We start from the raw sequence: 16,756 nt of genomic DNA on the forward strand, positions 1-16,756 counted from the left end.
AGGGTTAGGGTTAAGGTTAGAGTTAGGGTTAGGGTTAGGGTTTGTGTTAGGGTTAGGGTCAGTGTTCGGGCTAGGGCTAGGGTTACTGCTAGGGCTACAGTTAGGGCTAAGGTTAGGGCTAGGGTTAGGGCTAGGGTTAGGGCTTGGGTTAGGGTTAGGGCTAGGGCTAGGGCTAGGGCTAGAGCTAGGGCAAGTGTTAGGCAAGGGCTATGGTTAGGGTTAGGGTTAGGGTTAGGGTTAGGGTGAGGGTTACGGCTAGGGCTAGGGCTAGGGCAAGGGTTAGGGTAAGGGCTATGCTTAGAGTTAGAGTTAGGGTTAGGGTTAGGGTTGGGGTTAGGGTGAGGGTCAGGGCTAGGGTTAGGGTGAGGGTTAGGGTTACAGTTCTGGTTAGGGTTTGGGTTAGCGTTAGGGTAAGTGGTAGGTGTTGGGTTAGGGTTAGGGCTAGGGATAGAGTTTAGGCTAGGATTAGGGTTAGGGTTACAGTTAGTGAGAGGGTTAGGGCTAAGGCTAGTGTTAGGGTGAGAGTTAGGTTTAGGGATATGGTTTTTTGTTAGGGTTAGGGTTATGTTTAGCGTTAGGATTAGGGTTAGGGCTAGGGTTAGGGTTAGGGTTAGGGTTAGGGTTAAGGTTAGAGTTAGGGTTAGGGTTAGGGTTAGGGTTTGGGTTAGGGTTAGTGTTCGGGCTAGGGCTAGGGTTACTGCTAGGGCTACGGTTAGGGCTAGGGTTAGGTCTAGGGGTAGGGCTTGGGTTAGGGTTAGGGTTAGGGCTAGGGCTAGGGCTAGGGCTAGGGCTAGGGCAAGGGTTAGGGAAAGGGCTATGGTTAGGGTTAGGGTTAGGGTGAGGGTGAGGGTTAGGGCTAGGGCTAGGGCTAGGGCTAGGGCTAGGGCAAGGGTTAGGGCAAGGGCTATGGTTAGGGTTAGAGTTCGGGTTAGGGTTACGGTTGGGGTTAGGGTGAGGGTCAGGACTAGGGTTAGGGTGAGGGTTAGGGTTAGTGTTAGGGCCAGGGTTAGCATTAGGGTCAGGGCTACGGTTAGGGTTAGGGGAGGGGTAGGGGTAGGATTAGGGTAGGGTTAGGGTTACGGCTATGGTTAGGGTTAGGGCTCGGACAAGGGTTAGGTCTAAGGCTAGGGCTAGTGTTAGGGTTAGGGCTATGGCTAGGGCTTGGGCTAGGGCAAAGGGTTAGGGTTAGGGTTAGGGTTAGGTATAGGGTGAGGGCTAGGGTTAGGGTGAGGGTTCTGGTTAGTGTTAGGGCTAGGGTGAGCATTAGGGTTAGGGCTACGGTTATGGTTAGGGTTTGTATTAGGGTTAGTGGTAGGCTTTGGGTTAGGGTAAGGTCTAGGGTTAGGGCTAGGGTTAGGGTTAATGTTAGGGCTAGGGCTAGGGTTAGGTTTGGGGTTACGGTTAGGGTTACGGTTAGGGTTAGGGTTAGGGTTAGGGTTAGAGTTAGGGCTAGGGTTGGGGTAGAGGTTAGGGTTAGGGTTAGGGTTAGGGTTAGGTTTACGGTTGTGGTTGCGGTTGGTGTTGTGTTGTGGTTGGGGTTGGGGTTAGGGTTTGAGTTCGGGTTCGGTTCGGGTTAGGGTTAGGGTTTGGGGTAGGTTTATGGTTTGGGTTAGGGTTAGGGTTGGGGTTGGGGTTAGGTTTAGGGCTAGGGCTAGGGCTAGGGTTAAAGCTAGGGCTAGGGCTAGGGTTAGGGTTAGCGTTAGGGTTAGCGCTAGGGCTAGGGTTAGGGTTAGGGTTAGTGCTAGGGTTAGGTTTAGGGGTAGGGATAGGTTTAGGGATAGGGTCTGGGCTAGGGTTAGGTTTAGGGTTAAGGCTAGGGCTAGGGCTAGGGCTAGGGCTAGGGCTAGGGCTAGGGCTAGGGTTAGTGTTAGGGTTAGGGCTAGGGTTCGGGTTAGGGCTAGAGTTCGGGTTAGGGTTAGGGTGGGGTTAGGGCTACGGCTAGGGTTTGGGCTTGGGTTAGGGTTAGGGTTAGGGTTAGGGTTAGGGTTAGGGTTAGGGATAGGACTAGGGATAGGGATAGGGATAGGGATAGGGATAGGGATAGGACTAGGGATTGGGATAGGGATAGGGCAAGGGTTAGGTCAAGGGCTGTTGTTACGGTTAGGTTTAGGGTCAGTGTGAGGGCTATGGTTAGGGTGAGGGAGAGGGTTACGGCTAGGGTTAGCATTAGGGTTAGGGCTGGCGTTAGCGTTAGCATTAGAGTTAGGTTTAGGTTTAGGGGGAGGGTTAGGGTTAGGTTTAGGGCTAGGGCTAGGGCTACGGTTAGGGCTTGCGTCATGGCTAGGGTTAGGGTTCGGTGAGGTTTAGTGTTCGGAGTAGAGTTAGGGTTAGGGTGAGGGCTAGGTTTAGGGTGAGGGTTAGTTTTAGGGTTAGGGTTGGGCTAGGGTTATCATTAGGGTTAGGGCTAGGGTTAGGGTTAGGTTTATGATTATGGTTAGGGTTTTGGTTAGGTTTAGTGGTAGGCTTTGGGTTAGGGTTAGGGCTAGGGTTTGGGTTAGGGTTTGGGTTAGGGTTAGGGCTAGGGTGAGGTTTAGGGTTAGGGTTAGGGTTAGGGTTAGGTCTAGGGTTAGGGTTATCGTTAGGGTGACGCTTTGGGCTAGGGTTAGGGTTAGGGTTAGGGTTAGGGTTAGGGTTAGGGTTCGGGCTAGGGCTAGGGTTAGGGCTAGGGCTAGGGCTACGGATAGGGCTAGGGTTAGGGCTAGGGTTAGGGCTTAGGTTAGGGTTAGGGTTAGGGTTATGGTTCGGGTTAGGTATAGGGTGAGGGCTAGGGTTAGGGTGAGGGTTCTGGTTAGTGTTAGGTCTAGGGTTAGCATTAGGGTTAGGGCTACGGTTATGGTTAGGGTTTGTGTTAGGGTTAGTGGTAGGCTTTGAGTTAGGGTAAGGTCTAGGGTTAGGGCTAGGGCTAGGGTAAGGGTTAGGGCTAGGGTTAGAACTAGAGCTAGGGCTAGGGTTAGGGTTAGGGTTCAGTTTTAGTTTAGGGTTACAGTTTGGTTTAGGGGTAGGGGTAGGGTTAGGGTTAGGTCTAGGCCTAGGGTTAGGGTTAAGGCTATAATTAGGTTTAGGGTTAAGGTTAGGGTTAGCGCTAGGGTTAGGCTTAGGGTTAGGGTTAGGGCTAGGGTTAGGTTTAGGGCTCAGGTTAGGGTTAGGGTTACGGTTCTGGTTCTGGTTAGGGTTTGGGTTAGCGTTAGGGTTAGTGGTAGGTGTTGGGTTAGGGTTAGGGATAGGGATAGCGTTTAGGCTAGGATTAGGGTTAGGGTTACAGTTAGTGAGAGGGTTAGGGCTAAGGCTAGTGTTAGGGTGAGATTTAGGTTTAGGGATATGTTTTTTTGTTAGGGTTAGGGTTATGGTTAGCGTTAGGATTAGGGTTAGGGCTAGGGTTAGGTCGAGGGTTAGGGTTAGGGTTAGGGTTAGGGTTAGGGTTAGGGTTAAGGTTAGAGTTAGGGTTAGGGTTAGGGTTAGGGTTAGGGTTTGGGTTAGGTTTAGGGTTAAGGTTAGAGTTAGGGTTAGGGTTAAGGTTTGTGTTCGGGTTTGGGTTAGTGTTCGGGCTAGGGCTAGGGTTACTGCTAGGGCTACAGTTAGGGCTAAGGTTAGGGCTAGGGTTAGGGCTAGGGTTAGGGCTTGGGTTAGGGTTAGGGCTAGGGCTAGGGCTAGGGCAAGGGTTAGGCAAGGGCTATGGTTAGGGTAAGGGTTAGGGTTAGGGTGAGGGTGAGGGTTAGGGCTAGGGCTAGGGCTAGGGCTAGGGCTAGGGCAAGGGTTAGGGCAAGGGCTATGGTTAGGGTTAGAGTTCGGGTTAGGGTTACGGTTGGGTTTAGGGTGAGGGTCAGGACTAGGGTTAGGGTGAGGGTTAGGGTTAGTGTTAGGGCCTGGGTTAGCATTAGGGTCAGGGCTACGGTTAGGGTTAGGGGAGGGGTAGGGGTAGGATTAGGGTAGGGTTAGGGTTACGGCTATGGTTAGGGTTAGGGCTCGGACAAGGGTTAGGTCTAAGGCTAGGATTAGTGTTAGGGTTAGGGCTATGGCTAGGGCTTGGGCTAGGGCAGGGGTTAGGGTTAGGGTTAGGGTTAGGGTTAGGGTTAGGTTTAGGGTTAGGTATAGGGTGAGGGCTAGGGTTAGGGTGAGGGTTCTGGTTAGTGTTAGGGCTAGGGTGAGCATTAGGGTTAGGGCTACGGTTATGGTTAGGGTTTGTATTAGGGTTAGTGGTAGGCTTTGGGTTAGGGTAAGGTCTAGGGTTAGGGCTAGGGTTAGGGTTAATGTTAGGGCTAGGGCTAGGGTTAGGTTTGGGATAGGGATAGGGATAGGGATAGGGATAGGACTAGGGATAGGGATAGGGATAGGGCTAGGGCTAGGGCTAGGGCAAGGGTTAGGTCAAGGGCTATTGTTACGGTTAGGGTTAGGGTCAGTGTGAGGGCTATGGTTAGGGTGAGGGTGAGGGTGAGGGTTACGGCTAGGATTAGCATTTGGGTTAGGGCTGGCATTAGCGTTAGCATTAGAGTTAGGTTTAGGTTTAGGGTTAGGGTTAGGGTTAGGGTTAGGGTTAGGGCTAGGGCTAGGGCTACGGTTAGGGCTTGCGTCATGTCTAGGGTTAGGGTTCAGTGAGGTTTAGGGTTAGGAGTAGAGTTAGGGTTAGGGTGAGGGCTAGGTTTAGGGTGAGGGTTAGTTTTAGGGTTAGGGTTAGGGCTAGGGTTATCATTAGGGTTAGGGCTAGGGTTAGGGTTAGGTTTATGATTATGGTTAGGGTTTTGGTTAGGTTTAGTGGTAGGCTTTGGGTTAGGGTTAGGGCTAGGGTTTGGGTTAGGGTTAAGGTTAGAGTTAGGGTTAAGGTTAGGGTTTGGGTTAGGGTTAGGGTTAAGGTTAGAGTTAGGGTTAGGGTTAGGGTTTGTGTTAGGGTTAGGGTTAGTGTTCGGGCTAGGGCTAGGGTTACTGCTAGGGCTACAGTTAGGGCTAAGGTTAGGGCTAGGGTTAGGGCTAGCGTTAGGGCTTGGGTTAGGGTTAGGGCTAGGGCTAGGGCTAGGGCTAGGGCTAGGGCTAGGGCAAGGTTTAGCAAGGGCTATGGTTAGGGTTAGGGTTAGGGTTAGGGTAAGGGTTAGGGTTAGGGTTAGGGTTAGGGTTAGGGTTAGGGTGAGGGTTAGGGCTAGGGCTAGGGCTAGGGTAACGGTTAGGACATGCGTTAGAGCTAGAGTTAGGGCTAGCGTTAGGGTTCAGGTTCAGTTTAGGGTTACAGTTTGAGTTAGGGGTAGGGCTAGGGTAGGGCTAGGGCTAGGGTTAGGGCTAGGCCTAGGGTTAGAATTAGGGCTAAGGTTAGGTTTAGGGTTAGGGTTAGCGTTAGGGTTAGCGCTAGGGTTACGTTTAGGGTTAGGGATAGGGTTAGGTTTAGGGCTCGGGTTATGGTTAGGGTTACGGTTAGGGTTAGGGTTTGGGTTAGGGTTAGGGTTAGTGGTAGGGGTTGGGTTAGGGTTAGGGCTAGGGTCAGGGTTGGGGCTAGGGTTAGGGTTAGGGTTATTGTAAGTGAGAGGGTTAGGGCTAAGCCTAGGGTTATGCTTAGGGTTAGGGATACTGTTTGGGTTAGGGTTAGGGTTAGGGTAAGGGTTAGGGTTAGGGTTAGGGCTAGGGTGATGTTTAGGGTTAGGGTTAGGGTTAGGGTTTGCTCTAGGGTTAGGGTTATCGTTAGGGTGACGCTTTGGGCTAGGGTTAGGGTTAGGGTTAGGGTTAGGGTTAGGCTTAGGCTTAGGGTTCGGGCTAGGGCTAGGGTTAGGGCTAGGGCTAGGGCTAGGGTGAGGGTTCTGGTTAGTGTTAGGGCTAGGGTTAGCATTAGGGTTAGGGCTACGGTTATGGTTAGGGTTTGTGTTAGGGTTAGTGGTAGGCTTTGAGTTAGGGTAAGGTCTAGGGTTAGGGCTAGGGCTAGGGTTAGGGCTAGGGCTAGGGCTACGGATAGGGCTAGGGTTAGGGCTAGGGTTAGGGCTTAGGTTAGGGTTAGGGTTAGGGTTAGGGTTCGGGTTAGGTATAGGGTGAGGGCTAGGGTTAGGTTGAGGGTTCTGGTTAGTTTTAGGGCTAGGGTTAGCATTAAGGTTAGGGCTACGGTTATGGTTAGGATTTGTGTTAGGGTTAGTGGTAGGCTTTGCGTTAGGGTAAGGTCTAGGGTTAGGGCTAGGGCTAGGGTAAGGGTTAGGGCTAGGGGTAGAACTAGAGCTAGGGCTAAGTTTAGGGTTAGGGTTCAGTTTTAGTTTAGGGTTACAGTTTGGTTTATGGGTAGGGGTAGGTGTAGGGTTAGGTCTAGGCCTAGGGTTAGGGTTAAGGCTAAAGTTAGGTTTAGGGTTAGGGTTAGGGTTAGCGCTAGGGTTAGGCTTAGGGTTAGGGTTAGGGCTAGGGTTTGGTTTAGGGCTCGGGTTAGGGTTAGGGTTACGGTTCTGGTTAGGGTTTGGGTTAGCGTTAGGGTTAGTGGTAGGTGTTGGGTTAGGGTTAGGGCTAGGGATAGAGTTTAGGCTAGGATTAGGGTTAGGGTTACAGTTAGTGAGAGGGTTAGGGCTAAGGCTAGTGTTAGGGTGAGATTTAGGTTTAGGGATATGGTTTTTTGTTAGGGTTAGGGTTATGGTTAGCGTTAGGATTAGGGTTAGGGCTAGGGTTAGGTCGAGGGTTAGGGTTAGGGTTAGGGTTAGGGTTAGGGTTAAGGTTAGAGTTAGGGTTAGCGTTAGGGTTTGGGTTAGGGTTAGGGTTAGTGTTCGGGCTAGGGCTAGGGTTACTGCTAGGGCTACGGTTAGGGCTAGGGTTAGGGCTAGGGTTAGGGCTTGGGTTAGGGTTAGTTTTAGGGCTAGAGCTAGGGCTAGGGCAAGGGTTAGGGCAAGGGCTATGGTTAGGGTTAGGGTTAGGGTGAGGGTTAGGGCTAGGGCTAGGGCTAGGGCTAGGGCTAGGGCAAGGGTTAGGGCAAGGGTTAGGGCAAGGGCTATGATTAGGGTTAGAGATCGGGTTAGGGTTACGGTTGGGGTTAGGGTGAGGGTCAGGACTAGGGTTAGGGTGAGGGTTAGGGTTAGTGTTAGGGCCAGGGTTAGCATTAGGGTCAGGGCTACGGTTAGGTTTATGGGAAGGGGTCGGGGTAGGATTAGGGTAGGGTTAGGGTTATGGCTATGGTTAGGGTTAGGGCTCGGATAAGGGTTAGGGTTAAGGCTAGGGCTAGTGTTAGGGTTAGGGCTATGGCTAGGGCTTGGGCTAGGGCAAGGGTTAGGTTTAGGGTTAGGGTTAGGTATACGGTGAGGGCTAGGGGTAGGGCTTGGGTTAGGGTTAGGGTTAGGGCTAGGGCTAGGGCTAGGGCAAGGGTTAGGGCAAGGGCTATGGTTAGGGTTAGGGTTAGGGTTAGGGTGAGGGTTAGGGCTCGGGCTAGGGCTAGGGCTAGGGCAAGGGTTAGGGCAAGGACTATGATTAGGGTTAGAGTTCGGGTTAGGGTTACGGTTGGGGTTAGGGTGAGGGTCAGGACTAGGGTTAGCGTGAGGGTTAGGGTTAGTGTTAGGGCCAGGGTTAGCATTAGGGTCAGGGCTACGGTTAGGGTTAGGGGTAGGGGTAGGGGTAGGATTAGGGTAGGGTTAGGGTTACGGCTATGGTTAGGGTTAGGGCTCGGACAAGGGTTAGGGCTAAGGCTAGGGCTAGTGTTAGGGTTAGGGCTATGGCTAGGGCAAGGGTTAAGGTTAGGGTTAGGGTTAGGTATAGGGTGAGGGCTAGGGTTAGGGTGAGGGTTCTTGTTAGTGTTAGGGCTAGGGTAAGCATTAGGGTTAGGGCTACGTTTATGGTTAGGGTTGGTATTAGGGTTATTGGTAGGCTTTGGGTTAGGGTAAGGTCTAGGGTTAGGGCTAGGGCTAGGGTAAGGGTTAGGGCTAGGTTTAGAACTAGAGCTAGGGCTAGGGTTAGGGTTAGGGTTCAGTTTCAGTTTAGGGTTACAGTTTGGTTTAGGGGTAGGCATAGGGGTAGGGTTAGGTCTAGGCCTAGGGTTAGGGTTAAGGCTATAGTTAGGTTTAGGGTTAGGGTTAGGGTTAGCGCTAGGGTTAGGCTTATGGTTAGGGTTAGGGCTAGGGTTAGGTTTAGGGCTCGGGTTAGGTTTTGGGTTACGGTTCTGGTTCTGGTTAGGGTTTGGGTTAGCGTTAGGGTTAGTGGTAGGTGTTGGGTTAGGGTTAGGGCTAGGGATAGAGTTTAGGCTATGATTAGGGTTAGGTTACAGTTAGTGAGAGGGTTAGGGCTAAGGCTAGTGTTAGGGTTAGGCTTAGGTTTAAGGATATGGTTTGGGTTAGGCTTAGGGTTAGGGCTAGGGTTAGGGTTAGGGTTAGGGTTAGGTCTAGGGTTAGGGTTAAGGTTATGGTTAGGGTTATGGTTAGGGTTAGGGTTAGGGTTAGGGTTAGTGTTAGGGTTAGGGTTAGGGTTCGGGCTAGGGCTAGGGTTAGGGCTAGGGCTATGGTTACGACTAGGGTTAGGGCTAGGGTTAGGGCTACGGCAAGGGTTACGGCAAGGGCTATGGTTAGGGTTATGGTTAGGGTTAGGGTTAGGGTCAGGGTTAGGGTGAGGGCTAGGGTTAGGGTGAGGGTTAGGGTTAGTGTTAGGGCTAGGGTTAGCATTAGGGTTAGGGCTACGGTTAGGGTCAGGGTTAGGGCTATGGTTATGGTTAGGGTTTGGGTTAGGGTTTGTGGTAGGCTTTGGGTTAGGGTTAGGTCTAGGGTTAGGGTTTGGGCTAAGGTTAGGGTTAGGGTTATGGCTAGGGTTAGGGTTTGGGTTAGGTTTAGGATTTGGGTTAGAGTTAGGGTTAGGGCTAGGGTTAGGTTTAGGGTTAGGGTTAGGGTTAGGGTTAGGGCTGGGGTTGGGGTTGAGGTTAGGGTGAGGGTTACGGTTGGGGTTGTGGTTGGTGTCGTGTTGTGGTTGGGGTTGGGGTTAGGGTTTGAGTTTGGGTTCGGGTTCCGGATAGGGTTAGAATTAGTGTTAGGGTTAGGGTTAGGGCTAGGGCTAGGGTTAGGGTTAGGGCTAGGGCTAGGGCTACGGATAGGGCTAGGGTTAGGGCTAGGGTTAGGGCTTAGGTTAGGGTTAGGGTTAGGGTTAGGGTTAGGGTTCGGGTTAGGTATAGGTTGAGGGCTAGGGTTAGGGTGAGGGTTCTGGTTAGTGTTAGGGCTAGGGTTAGCATTAGGGTTAGGGCTACGGTTATGGTTAGGGTTTGTGTTAGGGTTAGTGGTAGGCTTTGAGTTAGGGTAAGGTCTAGGGTTAGGGCTAGGGCTAGGGTCAGGGTTAGGGCTAGGTTTAGAACTAGAGCTAGGGCTAGGGTTAGGGTTAGGGTTCAGTTTTAGTTTAGGGTTACAGTTTGGTTTAGGGGTAGGGGTAGGGGTAGGGTTAGGTCTAGGCCTAGGGTTTGGGTTAAGGCTATAGTTAGGTTTAGGGTTAGGGTTAGGGTTAGCGCTAGGGTTAGGCTTAGGGTTAGGGTTAGGGCTAGGGTTAGGTTTAGGGCTCGGGTTAGGGTTAGGGTTACGGTTCTGGTTCTGGTTAGGGTTTGGGTTAGCGTTAGGGTTAGGGTTAGTGGTAGGTGTTGGGTTAGGGTTAGTGCTAGGTATAGAGTTTAGGCTAGGATTAGGGTTAGGGTTACAGTTAGTGAGAGGGTTAGGGCTAAGGCTAGTGTTAGGGTGAGATTTAGGTTTAGGGATATGTTTTTTTGTTAGGGTTAGGGTTATGGTTAGCGTTAGGATTAGGGTTAGGGCTAGGGTTAGGTCGAGGGTTAGGGTTAGGGTTAGGGTTAGGGTTAGGGTTAGGGTTAAGGTTAGAGTTAGGGTTAGGGTTAGGGTTTGGGTTAGGGTTAGTGTTCGGGCTAGGGCTAGGGTTACTGCTAGGGCTACGGTTAGGGCTAGGGTTAGGGCTAGGGGTAGGGCTTGGGTTAGGGTTAGGGTTAGGGCTAGGGCTAGGGCTAGGGCAAGGGTTAGGGCAAGGGCTATGGTTAGGGTTAGGGTTAGGGTTAGGGTGAGGGTGAGGGTGAGGGTTAGGGCTAGGGCTAGGGCTCGGGCTAGGGCTAGGGCAAGGGTTAGGGCAAGGGCTATGGTTAGGGTTAGAGTTCGGACAAGGGTTAGGTCTAAGGCTAGGGCTAGTGTTAGGGTTAGGGCTATGGCTAGGTCTTGGGCTAGGGCAAGGGTTAGGGTTAAGGTTAGGTATAGGGTGAGGGCTAGGGTTAGGGTGAGGGTTCTGGTTAGTGTTAGGGCTAGGGTAAGCATTAGGGTTAGGGCAACGGTTATGGTTAGGGTTTGTATTAGTGTTAGTGGTAGGCTTTGGGTTAGGGTAAGGTCTAGGGTTAGGGCTAGGGTTAGGGTTAATGTTAGGGCTAGGGCTAGCGTTAGGTTTGGGGTTACGGTTAGGGTTACGGTTAGGGTTAGGGTTAGGGTTAGAGTTAGGGCTAGGGTTGGGGTAGAGGTTAGGGTTAGGGTTAGGGTTAGGATTAGGTTTACGGTTGTGGTTGCGGTTGGTGTTGTGTTGTGGTTGGGGTTGGGGTTAGGGTTTGAGTTCGGGTTCGGTTCGGGTTAGGGTTAGGGTTAGGGTTTGGGGTAGGTTTATGGTTTGGGTTAGGGTTAGGGTTGGGGTTGGGGTTAGGTTTAGGGCTAGGGCTAGGGTTAAAGCTATAGCTAGGGCTAGGGTTAGGGTTAGCGTTAGGGTTAGCGCTAGGACTAGGGTTAGGGTTAGGGTTAGGGCTAGGGCTAGGGTTAGGTTTAGGGGTAGGGATAGGTTTAGGGATAGGGTCTGGGCTAGGGTTAGGTTTAGGGTTAAGGCTCGGGCTAGGGCTAGGGATAGGGATAGGGATAGGGCTAGGGCTAGGGATAGGGCTAGGGCTAGGGTTAGTGTTAGGGTTAGGGCTAGGGTTCGGGTTAGGGCTAGAGTTCGGGTTAGTGTTAGGGTGGGGTTAGGGCTACGGCTAGGTTTTGGGCTTGGGTTAGGGTTAGGGCTAGGGATAGGACTAGGGATAGGGATAGGGATAGGGATAGGACTAGGGCTAGGGATAGGGCTAGGGCTAGGGCAAGGGTTAGGTCAAGGGCTATTGTTACGGTTAAGTTTAGGGTCAGTGTGAGGGCTATGGTTAGGGTGAGGGTGAGGGTTACGGCTAGGGTTAGCATTAGGGTTAGGGCTGGCGTTAGCGTTAGCATTTGAGTTAGGTTTAGGTTTAGGGTTAGGGTTAGGGTTAGGGTTAGGGTTAGGGCTAGGGCTAGGCCTACGGTTAGGGCTTGCGTTATGGCTAGGGTTAGGGTTTGGTGAGGTTTAGGGTTAGGAGTAGAGTTAGGGTTAGGGTGAGGGCTAGGTTTAGGGTGAGGGTTAGTTTTAGGGTTAGGGTTAGGGCTAGGGTTATCATTAGGGTTAGGGCTAGGGTTAGGGTTAGGTTTATGATTATGGTTAGGGTTTTGGTTCGGTTTAGTGGTAGGCTTTGGGTTAGGGTTAGGGCTAGGGTTTGGGTTAGGGTTTGGGTTAGGGTTAGGGTTAGGATTAGGGCTAGGGCTAGTGTTAGGACTAGGGCTAGGGTAACGGTTAGGACATGCGTTAGAGCTAGAGTTAGGGCTAGCGTTAGGGTTCAGGTTCAGTTTAGGGTTACAGTTTGAGTTAGGGGTAGGGGTAGGGTAGGGCTAGGGCTAGGGTTAGGGCTAGGCCTAGGGTTACAATTAGGGCTAAGGTTAGGTTTAGGGTTAGGGTTAGCGCTAGGGTTAGCGCTAGGGTTACGTTTAGGGTTAGGGATAGGGTTAGGTGTAGGGGTAGGGATAGGTTTAGGGATAGGGTCTGGGCTAGGGTTAGGTTTAGGGTTAAGGCTCGGGCTAGGGCTAGGTATAGGGCTAGGGCTAGGGCTAGGGCTAGGGCTAGGGCTAGGGTTAGGGTTAGGGTTAGGGCTATGGTTCGGGTTAGGGCTAGAGTTCGGGTTAGGGTTAGGGTGGGGTTAGGGCTACGGCTAGGGTTAGGGCTTGGGTTATGTTTAGGGTTAGGGTTAGGGTTAGGGTTAGGGCTAGGGCTAGTGTTAGGGCTAGGGCTAGGGCTAGGGTAACGGTTAGGACATGCGTTAGAGCTAGAGTTAGGGCTAGCGTTAGGGTTCAGGTTCAGTTTAGGGTTACAGTTTGAGTTAGGGGTAGGGCTAGGGTAGGGCTAGGGCTAGGGTTAGGGCTAGGCCTAGGGTTAGAATTAGGGCTAAGGTTAGGTTTAGGGTTAGGGTTAGCGTTAGGGTTAGCGCTAGGGTTACGTTTAGGGTTAGGGATAGGGTTAGGTTTAGGGCTCGGGTTATGGTTAGGGTTACGGTTAGGGTTAGGGTTTGGGTTAGGGTTAGGGTTAGTGGTAGGGGTTGGGTTAGGGTTAGGGCTAGGGTCAGGGTTGGGGCTAGGGTTAGGGTTAGGGTTATTGTAAGTGAGAGGGTTAGGGCTAAGCCTAGGGTTATGCTTAGGGTTAGGGATACTGTTTGGGTTAGGGTTAGGGTTAGGGTAAGGGTTAGGGTTAGGGTTAGGGCTAGGGTGATGTTTAGGGTTAGGGTTAGGGTTAGGGTTAGCTCTAGGGTTAGGGTTATCGTTAGGGTGACGCTTTGGGCTAGGGTTAGGGTTAGGGTTAGGGTTAGGCTTAGGCTTAGGGTTCGGGCTAGGGCTAGGGTTAGGGCTAGGGCTAGGGCTAGGGTGAGGGTTCTGGTTAGTGTTAGGGCTAGGGTTAGCATTAGGGTTAGGGCTACGGTTATGGTTAGGGTTTGTGTTAGGGTTAGTGGTAGGCTTTGAGTTAGGGTAAGGTCTAGGGTTAGGGCTAGGGCTAGGGTTAGGGCTAGGGCTAGGGCTATGGATAGGGCTAGTGTTAGGGCTAGGGTTAGGGCTTAGGTTAGGGTTAGGGTTAGGGTTAGGGTTCGGGTTAGTTATAGGGTGAGGGCTAGGGTTAGGTTGAGGGTTCTGGTTAGTGTTAGGGCTAGGGTTAGCATTAAGGTTAGGGCTACGGTTATGGATAGGATTTGTGTTAGGGTTAGTGGTAGGCTTTGAGTTAGGGTAAGGTCTAGGGTTAGGGCTAGGGCTAGGGTAAGGGTTAGGGCTAGGGGTAGAACTAGAGCTAGGGCTAAGGTTAGGGTTAGGGTTCAGTTTTAGTTTAGGGTTACAGTTTGGTTTATGGGTAGGGGTAGGGGTAGGGTTAGGTGTAGGCCTAGGGTTAGGGTTAAGGCTAAAGTTAGGTTTAGGGTTAGGGTTAGGGTTAGCGCTAGGGTTAGGCTTAGGGTTAGGGTTAGGGCTAGGGTTAGGTTTAGGGCTCGGGTTAGGGTTAGGGTTACGGTTCTGGTTAGGGTTTGGGTTAGCGTTAGGGTTAGTGGTAGGTGTTGGGTTAGGGTTAGGGCTAGGGATAGAGTTTAGGCTAGGATTAGGGTTAGGGTTACAGTTAGTGAGAGGGTTAGGGCTAAGGCTAGTGTTAGGGTGAGATTTAGGTTTAGGGATATGGTTTTTTGTTAGGGTTAGGGTTATGGTTAGCGTTAGGATTAGGGTTAGGGCTAGGGTTAGGTCGAGGGTTAGGGTTAGGGTTAGGGTTAGGGTTAGGGTTAAGGTTAGAGTTAGGGTTAGCGTTAGGGTTTGGGTTAGGGTTAGGGTTAGTGTTCGGGCTAGGGCTAGGGTTACTGCTAGGGCTACGGTTAGGGCTAGGGTTAGGGCTTGGGTTAGGGTTAGTTTTAGGGCTAGGGCTAGGGCTAGGGCAAGGGTTAGGGTAAGGGCTATGGTTAGGGTTAGGGTTAGGGTTAGGGTTAGGGTGAGGGTTAGGGCTAGGGCTAGGGCAAGGGTTAGGGCAAGGGTTAGGGCAAGGGTTAGGGCAAGGGCTATGATTAGGGTTAGAGATCGGGTTAGGGTTACAGTTGGGGTTAGGGTGAGGGTCAGGACTAGGGTTAGGGTGAGGGTTAGGGTTAGTGTTAGGGCCAGGGTTAGCATTAGGGTCAGGGCTACGGTTAGGTTTATGGGAAGGGGTCGGGGTAGGATTAGGATAGGGTTAGGGTTATGGCTATGGTTAGGGTTAGGGCTCGGATAAGGGTTAGGGTTAAGGCTAGGGCTAGTGTTAGGGTTAGGGCTATGGCTAGGGCTTGGGCTAGGGCAAGGGTTAGGTTTAGGGTTAGGGTTAGGTATAGGGTGAGGGCTAGGGTTAGGGTGAGGGTTCTGGTTAGTGTTAGGGCTAGGGTTAGCATTAGGGTTAGGTCTACGGTTATCGTTAGGGTTTGTGTTAGGGTTAGTGGTAGGCTTTGAGTTAGGGTAAGGTCTAGGGTTAGGGCTAGGGCTAGGGTCAGGGTTAGGGCTAGGTTTAGAACTAGAGCTAGGGCTAGGGTTAGGGTTAGGGTTCAGTTTTAGTTTAGGGTTACAGTTTGGTTTAGGGGTAGGGGTAGGGGTAGGGTTAGGTCTAGGCCTAGGGTTTGGGTTAAGGCTATAGTTAGGTTTAGGGTTAGGGTTAGGGTTAGCGCTAGGGTTAGGCTTAGGGTTAGGGTTAGGGCTAGGGTTAGGTTTAGGGCTCGGGTTAGGGTTAGGGTTACGGTTCTGGTTCTGGTTAGGGTTTGGGTTAGCGTTAGGGTTAGTGGTAGGTGTTGGGTTAGGGTTAGGGCTAGGGATAGAGTTTAGGCTAGGATTAGGGTTAGGGTTACAGTTAGTGAGAGGGTTAGGGCTAAGGCTAGTGTTAGGGTGAGAGTTAGGTTTAGGGATATGGTTTTTTGTTAGGGTGAGGGTTATGGTTAGCGTTAGGATTAGGGTTAGGGCTAGGGTTAGGTCGAGGGTTAGGGTTAGGGTTAGGGTTAGGGTTAGGGTTAGGGTTAAGGTTAGAGTTAGGGTTAGGGTTAGGGTTAGGGTTTGGGTTAGGGTTAGTGTTCAGGCTAGGGCTAGGGTTACTGCTAGGGCTACGGTAAGGGCTAGGGGTAGGGCTAGGGGTAGGGCTTGGGTTAGGGTTAGGGTTAGGGCTAGGGCTAGGCTTAGGGCAAGGGTTAGGGAAGGGCTATGGTTAGGGTTAGGGTTAGGGTTAGGGTTAGGGTGAGGGTGAGGGTGAGGGTGAGGGTTAGGGCTCGGGCTAGGGCTAGGGCTAGGGTAAGGGTTAGGGCAAGGGCTATGGTTAGGGTTAGAGATCGGGTTAGGGTTACGGTTGGGGTTAGGGTGAGGGTCAGGACTAGGGTTAGGGTGAGGGTTAGGGTTAGTGTTAGGGCCAGGGTTAGCATTAGGGTCAGGGCTACGGTTAGGGTTATGGGAAGGGTTAGGGTTAGGGTTAGGGTGAGGGTTCTGGTTAGTGTTAGGTCTAGGGTTAGCATTAGGGTTAGGGCTACGGTTATGGTTAGGGTTTGTGTTAGGGTTAGTGGTAGGCTTTGGGTTAGGGTAAGGTCTAGGGTTAGGGCTAGGGCTAGGGTAAGGTTTAGGGCTAGGTTTAGAACTAGAGCTAGGGCTAGGGTTAGGGTTAGGGTTCAGTTTCAGTTTAGGGTTACAGTTTGGTTTAGGGGTAGGGGTAGGGGTAGGGTTAGGTCTAGGCCTAGGGTTAGGGTTAAGGCTATAGTTAGGTTTAGGGTTAGGGTTAGGGTTAGAGCTAGGGTTAGGCTTAGGGTTAGGGTTAGGGCTAGGGTTAGGGCTAGGGTTAGGTTTAGGGCTCGGGTTAGGTTTAGGGTTACGGTTCTGGTTCTGGTTAGGGTTTGGGTTAGCGTTACGGTTAGTGGTAGGTGTTGGGTTAGGGTTAGGGCTAGGGATAGAGTTTAGGCTAGGATTAGGGTTAGGTTACAGTTAGTGAGAGGGTTAGGGCTAAGGCTAGTGTGAGGGTGAGATTTAGGTTTAGGGATACGGTTTTTTGTTAGGGTTAGGGTTATGGTTAGCGTTAGGATTAGGGTTAGGGCTAGGGTTAGGTCGAGGGTTAGGGTTAGGGTTAAGGTTAGGGTTAGGGTTAAGGTTAGAGTTAGGGTTAGGGTTAGGGTTTGTGTTAGGGTTAGGGTTAGTGTTCGGGCTAGGGCTAGGGTTACTGCTAGGGCTACAGTTAGGGCTAAGGTTAGGGCTAGGGTTAGGGCTAGGGTTAGGGCTTGGGTTAGGGTTAGGGCTAGGGCTAGGGCTAGGGCAAGGGTTAGGCAAGGGCTATGGTTAGGTTTAGGGTTAGGGTTAGGGTTAGGGTTAGGGTTAGGGTTAGGGCTAGGGCTAGGGCAAAGGTTAGGGCAAGGGCTATGCTTAGGGTTAGAGTTAGGGTTAGGGTTAGGGTTAGGGTTGGGGTTAGGGTGAGGGTCAGGGCTAGGGTTAGGGTGAGGGTTAGGGTTAGTGTTAGGGCCAGGGTTAGCATTAGGGTCAGGGCTACGGTTAGGGTTAGGGGTAGGGGTAGGGGTAGGATTAGGGTAGGGTTAGGGTTACGGCTATGGTTAGGGTTAGGGTTAGGGTTAGGGTTAGAGTTAGGGCAAGGGTTAGGGCTAGACTTCAGGTTAGGTTTAGGGTAGGGTTAGGGCTAGGGCTAGGGTTAGGGTTAGGGTTAGGGTTAGGTTTAGGGCGAGGGCTAGGGCTAGGGTTTGTGTTAGGGTTAGGGCTAGGGCTAGGGCTAGGGCTAGGGTTAGTGTTAGGGTTAGTGTTAGGGTTAGGTTTAGGTGTAGGGTTAGGGTTAGACTTAGGGGCAGGTTTAGGGGTAGGGCTAGGGTTAGTTGTAGTGTTAGAGCTAGGGCTAGGGCTTGGGATAGGGATAGGGATAGGGATAGGGATAGGGATAGGGATAGGGTTAGTTTTAGTGTTAGTGTTAGTGTTAGGGCTAGGGCTAGGGTTAGGGTTAGGGTTAGGGTTAGGGTTAGGGTTAGGGTTAGGGT

This window comes from Heloderma suspectum, chromosome W (assembly GCF_057233095.1).
Source record: "Heloderma suspectum isolate Gila_16-S chromosome W, 16-S_ref, whole genome shotgun sequence".
In the NCBI taxonomy this organism is placed as follows: domain Eukaryota; kingdom Metazoa; phylum Chordata; class Lepidosauria; order Squamata; family Helodermatidae; genus Heloderma; species Heloderma suspectum.